The sequence below is a fragment of the Penaeus monodon genome, chromosome 5 (assembly GCF_015228065.2).
Source record: "Penaeus monodon isolate SGIC_2016 chromosome 5, NSTDA_Pmon_1, whole genome shotgun sequence".
Taxonomy (NCBI): Eukaryota; Metazoa; Arthropoda; class Malacostraca; order Decapoda; family Penaeidae; genus Penaeus; species Penaeus monodon.
The window spans coordinates 32,222,071-32,229,199 of record NC_051390.1 but is presented as its reverse complement, the minus strand read 5'-3'; positions in this window follow the sequence as shown (position 1 = coordinate 32,229,199).

Genomic DNA, 7,129 nt, shown 5'->3' with positions numbered 1-7,129 from the left:
TAATAACAGTAATAATGCAAATAACGATTGATGATAAATAATGAATATAATAATAATGAACATAAGAATCCAATCAGATGATAAGTATGATAATGATGATAATAATAATAAAAAATATTTATGATAATGATAAGTATGAAGAATGTTTGATGAGGATAATGATAGTAATAGTAATAATGGATTTATAATATTATTAATGATAAAGAGCAGACCCGTGGAAATCCTCTTCCACTCTCCTATCTTTTGCCTCATTTTTCATTGTCGTTTCCATCTTTCTTCCCTTTCCGAACTCCTGCCACTTCCCTCAGTCCCAATTGGAAATCCCCCCCCCGCTCATCCCATCCCCTCCCATCCTTTCTCTCTATACCCCCACATCCTTTCTCTCCCTCTCTCCATACGACTTTCCCCTTTCTCTAATCCTCCTCTCCTTAAGCCCCTCCGTGTTCCTCTTCTCTACCTCCTTATCTCCTTAAGTCCCCATCCCCCTCCCCTCTCCCTTCCCCATTCTTTCCCTTCCCTCTTTCCTTTATTCCTAACCCCTCCCCCCCATCGGATATCGTGTTAAAATTGTGGCATACCTGCCGGAACTCGTACACTTCAATGGCAAAGTGGGTAACTTACGTCGGAGAAGAAGAATCAATAATATAATGATAATAAAATACTATTGGATAATTGGTAACCATTGTGACTTAATGAATGAATCACAATGATATGATCAATAATAGCAATAATAAAGATGCTAATTATCCCAATAAATAATAATTAATAATTAAGATATGGATAATGATAACAGTAATAAATTGATAACAATAGTAATAATGTCCATTTAATAATAAATAATAATATTCATGGATAATGTAATATTATAATAATAATGCATGATGGTGATAATGATAATATAAACAATCAATAACAACAAGTTATAATATTTAAACTATGGGCGATGGTGATAATTATTATCAATGTTTTTATACTAAATATTTGGCTAACAAAATTGACCAGCGTCGAGAATTAGGTATTGCTTTCTTGTGATTAGTGTGCTTAATTTTTTCCATATGAATTTAAGCCGTACAATGTTTGGAAGTGGCCGTCCTGGTACCAGGAACATCTGCAGGGGACTTTAGTGTGCCCGTGATCTGTAACCTTACACTGTCAATCGATGCGGTTACTGCTTCCACGAACCCGGGACGGTCCTTCTATTGTGATGCCAGGCCCACGACTTTGCTTTGGAATGAGGTCCTGCCTTGCACGAATTCCCCGTGAGCATGGTAAGCCTCGAAAAAAAATGCCTGCAAATACATGTGTAGTTGATGGGTTGTTACTGGCACTTACCATGACTATCGATACTCTTGCTAGGCGTTGGCGACCTGGGTTGGGTTGGTGCCTTGGCTGTGCCGTAGTGGTTTTTGTAAACTGGCCATGAGGATTCCATATGGTCCCCTTCTTCACGTGGAGACTACAGTGGGCTTCTGGTGGTACAGGCGAAAGTGAGGGTCTTGTGATCCCCTCAAGGATGTGGAAAGTCCCTTTCTCCTCGACATATGTCCAAATGGCTTGATGGCAGTCTAGACAGCCAAGGAGTTTTCCTTGCCCGTAGTCACCGGTCCCGATTTTTGGTGAGGGCTGGAGTCCTGCAAAAAGAAAGCCAGGGGCCTACCAACCACCAGATGGCTTTGGTAGGGAGCAGTAAGATTGCCACACCTGGGAATGACACCTACTGAAGAAATTTATCAACCAAGGTACTTTTGAAGCTGGTCTTTTGTTTGTTGGTCTAGGGAATTAGCCTGCTGCTGTTGACTTTTTCCTGAGCTGGGTGTTTGCATCCCCGTAATTGTTGACTAAGAAACAGTAATGGAGTGACTCCAAAGAGATCCTTATTAAGAGTTTTGATGACAACTCCAGCTTTCTAAGGCAGTCAGGAGAGGCAATAGAATGGTTTTTATGCTCCTCACGACTGCTGCCTGAGCGAATAGTATGGCATCGATGAAAAACGAAAACACACCTGTAGTCCCAATGAAAACGGTGGAAGGCCCTTGGGTGGGCATTGCGGAGGCCAAATGGCATTTGTAGAATTTGTATGGGCCAAAGGGGGTGTATACAGTTGGTCCCTTGGATTGTTCCCTCCTCTGCGATGGGGATCTGATGGCCAGTTTTTTGGAGACAATTCCGTGCACCTGAAGTTTCGTGTGTGAAGGAAGTGGATGTGCGGGAGAGGTAGCCCGATCAGGCAACAGTACCTGTGCAGATATGGCGATTATCACAACAAAGGGTGCCAATCACCCATCTTTCTTCCCGTAATTAGGTGTAGGGGGATTCCCTCTGGCTGTTGGCAGGGCGGTCAAATGATTCCGATTCCCCTCATGTGCTCAAACCTCTGCCTTGGGCAATGCGGAAAACGGTCTGGTGCAGGGGCCTGCAATGGGAGTAGACCGGTGGGTCCGTCCATTGACGATGTGGTATTGACGACAGTGTGTTGATGGTATTGTTTGCCACATTGGATGGGCTTCGTCAGCCGGAACTTCACGAGCCACGGCTCCTTATAGGTGGCATTTGGTTTGGGTAATGCACTGTTTTAGAATGCGAGGACGCATAATGATAGGCCAAGGGTTGGTGGGCCCCTGACTGGTGTACAAAGAGACTTCCCGCTTTAATGTCCACTGTGAAATCATGGCAAGGAAGTCTGCTCTGAGGAATTGTTTGCTTTACATCAACAAGTTAGGAAAATTCCACGTCAGCTTTTCGAGTGGGGGGCGCTGCTGAAAGGGGTATCAGGGAAGCCACCGGATAATGTTGATTGGTGAAAGAAGTGGGCGAGTGCCTGTCGTTGTGGGATGTGGGGCATAAGGTGGACTTCTGGCTCCTGTGGTCTAACCAGAAACCGTGGGGTGGAGTTGTTGGTCACGGACCTAGAGCAGGGCGAGCGGCGGCTGTAGTTTTTTGAATGGTGCTGAGGTGTAATTGTCCCCCTCGTTTTGCGGGTCACGGGCTGCACGGTTGGCACGATCAGGACTGCAGTGCAGAACCGGGGATGCAGTGGAGGGTGTCAAGGCCTTGTGGACCATCGAAGATGGCGGCTTGTGTTTTTGGCCAACCTGTGTTTGCGAGGACTCTGAGGTAGTTGATGCCGTTTGAAACTTTGTGCAGTGTTCTGTATGCCAGGATCGTGTCAGCCTTTGAGCCCTAGTTTTGTTTTGATGGGGAGTTTTCCTGATGCTAGTAGGAAGGTTGAACTGCGCCGGCAAGAGCCCTTGGAGGAACGTGAGTGCAGGATACGGAGGCCAAGTGTGTTGTTTGCATGGATGAGGGTGTAGGGTGGTTTCATAGGTGTTTTGTCATTCCTGGCTTTGTTAATGAGGTTTTGCTGATGAAGAAGTTGGAGGTCAGGTGAGAGATTTGTCTCAGTATCCCATTTTGTGATGTGGGAGAGGTTGACATGGACATAGAAGGGAACTTTTTCCATTTATAAAGCGCAATGGTGCAGGTAGGCAGTGTCTTTTCAGGAGGCTGCAGACTCCCCGTCAAAACTGGAACTCTTAAACTCCGAGGTCCACCAGTGTAGGTTTTAAGTAATCACTTTTAGTTTCTTTTATTGGCGGAGCTCACAATGGTGTTTCAGCGGTCCGAAGCCTAGCTTGTTGAGTATGTGGTGATTTCTGGACTCAATGCATCAAATGGCCCTGCTGTGGATGTATACTGTCCCGGTCAGTCCGGAGCTTCGCGGTGATTAGCCAGGGGCCAGACCGTCCAAACGACATGAGCCTCGTCGAGAGGTGGTTTACCATAGCCATTTAATAGTCCCCTTACAGGATCGCCTGCCAATACATACTAATGAAGGGTGTGGTCTGAATTTTAGGCATCTATTAACAAATACATTGGCTTTTGGATGGTTATGTCCCGAATACTTAGACCCATGTTCATATCCAACATTGACATACTCTAAGCAACAGAAATGAAAAAAAGGAAAAGGAAGAAAAAAGAAAACAGTCCCCTTATGTTTTCCAAACGATTCCTTTCCTTATTGTCAAAATAAAATTAACTTCCCTTCAACCCCTCCCGAGAAATTTTTCACTTTCCTTCTGTCCGTCTTTAATCCCTGTGAAAGATTCACTCCCTTACATGTATTTGGGCCCCTAGTTAGTTTATTTTTTTGGTTCTGAGATCATGACTTTGCATCAGCTTAAGTAAACCTTTAATCTGGGAGTTATATTGTACCTTTACAAGGAGTTTTCCATTCCACCAATTTCCTAACAAAATCAAAATTGCCATCTTCTTGACCATCAAGGACCTTGGGTGACAAGGGATTCACATTCAAAAGTGATTTTCATTCATGTATTGAGCATTCGCAAACTTTGCGTTCTCAGTTTGAGAAGTGACCTGGGTTTTGTTATTAGTGCAGAGTTCCATTGTTCAGAGTCGAGTTGGTCGTAGAGCAGTCATGGTTCGCCCTTCTTCCTTGAGAAAGGGGGTTAGCTGGAGTAGCAACCATCCTGGGTATCGAACCAAATCCGAACTCCTTGGCCGTTGTCCTGGAGGGATCAATAAAACAAATCTGAACTTTTGGTATTAACCTAAAAGCTATAGACAAGAGAGTTTTCCATTCTTTACTCTCTCTGTGGAAGCCTGGTTGTGTTCCCAGTACCAAAGGGGGATCGAGTTATGTGTAAGACCCTTCCTTACTGCCGAAGGCGAAGAATGATAATTCGATGCCCACCCCTCAGCAAATATATGAGCCCTCAGGGAAAATTCCGGTAGGCTCAGGAAAGTCACATGAAAAAGGAAGAGAAGCCATAATAAAAATATGCACTTAAAGGACGCCCCTAACAACTGGACCTCGCTATCAGAAGTTGAAGCTTGTAAGGGCTGTTCTGAGGTAGAAGAGTGCTGCGTGCCCGAGCTCGGGTGCTGACTGCTGTAGTCTCATGTGACCTGCAAGATTAAAGCACTGAAGGTGCAGGTAAAGCAGAAAATTTCAGAAAAATCTGATATTTTTTATATTTTATTATAAAGAAACTCAGAAACATGAATGCCGAGCGAGATTAGAGGCCCAGGACACCAGGGTAGCTCTTGTGGTACACGACTTATTATACGTTGTTGCTGCGTTATGGAAACAGTCTGAGTTCATCAAAAGCTCATACATATGTGGGTGATATGTGTGTGTGTGTGTGTGTGTGTGTGTGTGTGTGTGTGTGTGTGAATATGTACTGTCAGGTGTGTTTGGGAACCCAGTGGACGATCTGCAGTGGAGGTGACACTAGTAATTGCTCTTTAACTGAAGTAGTTAGGTCTTTCCTAGTGCCTTACACACTTGAATTGCCACCACCTACTTATTTGTGTGTGGAGTGCGTGCCACGGAGTCCAGAATCACCACACACTCATCGGCTAGGCTCTGACTGCTGAACACCATTGTGAGCTCCGCCAATAAAGAGCTAAATTGACTAACCATATTGTTTACCTAAAACCTACACTGCTGACCCTCGGAGTTAAGAGCCCAGTTTCAACTTGAATCTGTCAGCCTCCCCTAAACCACTGCCTACCTGCACCACTGCTTGCCCTTTTGAATGGATTCTGCAGGTGGAACAGGAGTTCCTTCTACGCCATGTAACCTCTCCAGTCCCTCGCAACGGAGGTTGCCAAACTCAACCGCCATTCGATGGCTCACAGCCCTTGATCCTTCACTGCATCCCAGGTTCTGCCATCGCAGTTCTGCATCGTGCCAACCGTGACCGCAAACGAGACAATATGCCTCAGCACGTCAAAACTACAGCCGCTGCTCTCCGACTCCAGGTAGCTACTATTTCTATCATTCTAGATTCAGCACCCGGGCGCGTCGGTGCGAGCCCCCTTGTTCCTGGCCGGGAAACGGCCAGGATGGCGCCTGCTCTAGGTCCGTGACAACAACTCCCACCCACATTTTCTGGTAGACACAGGAGCAGAAGTCAACCTTATTCCCGCATCCCACAAAGACAGGCACTCGCCCACTTCTTTCACCAATCAACATATATGGTGAGCATTCCATGATACTCCTTTTCAGTAGCGCCCGCACTCGAAGCTGACGTGGTTTTCCTTGTCACTGACGTAAAGCAACCATCCTCAGAGCAGACTTCCTTGCATGGATTCACAGTGGACCTTAAGCGGGGTCTCTTGTACAACAGTCAAGGGCCCACACCCTAGCCTCATTGGCCCTTTTATGCGTCCCTTGCATCTAAACAGTGCTACCAAACCAATGCACCTATAGAGCCGTGCTTCGCAACTTTCCAGCACTGACGAAGCCCATCAATGTGGCAACAATACCATCACACACTGTCGCATACCACATCTTCATGACTGGACCACCGGTCTACTCCCATTGCAGGCCCCCTTGCACCAGACCGTTTCCGCATTGCCAAGGCAGAGTTTGAGCACATGAGGGAACTCGGAATCATACGTCCTTTCAACAGCCAGAGGGAATCCCCCTACACCTCATACGGAAGAAAGATGGTGATTGGCACCCTTGTGGTGATAATCGCCATATCTGCACAGCTACTGTGTCTGATCGCTACCTTCTCCCGCACCTCGTGAGGAGCACAAAAACACTTCTATGCCCTCTTCGAATGCCTGCAGAAAGCTGTAGTTGTCATCAACTCTGGTAAGTCTCTTACTTTCTTAGGTCACACAATTACCAGGGATGCATCACCCCAGCTCAGGAAAAAGTCACCAGCATCAGGTAGTTCCCTAGACCAACAACCAAAAGACAGCTTCAAAAGTACCTTGGTATAATAAATTTCTTCAGTAGGTTCATTTCCAGGTGTGCATCTCTACTGGCTCCCTATACAGCCTCCTGGCTGGTTGGGAGACCCCTGGCTTTCTTTTTGCAGACTCTCAGCCCTCACCAAAATCGATACAGTGCCTCCGGCAAGGAACTTCTTGCGGTTAGACTGCCATCAAGCACTTGCAGACCTTCATCAGCACTTGGATCTCTCGGTATGGCACTCCTGGCGATTGGTCACGACCGATCGTGGTTCTCAGTTCGAGTCCGAGCTCTGGAGGTAACTAGTGATTCTTCTTGGCTCGAAGCAGCATCCGGACCTCGGCATACCATCCCAGTGCCAATGGCATGGTAGAGCACCTACACCGCCAATGGAAGGAGGCC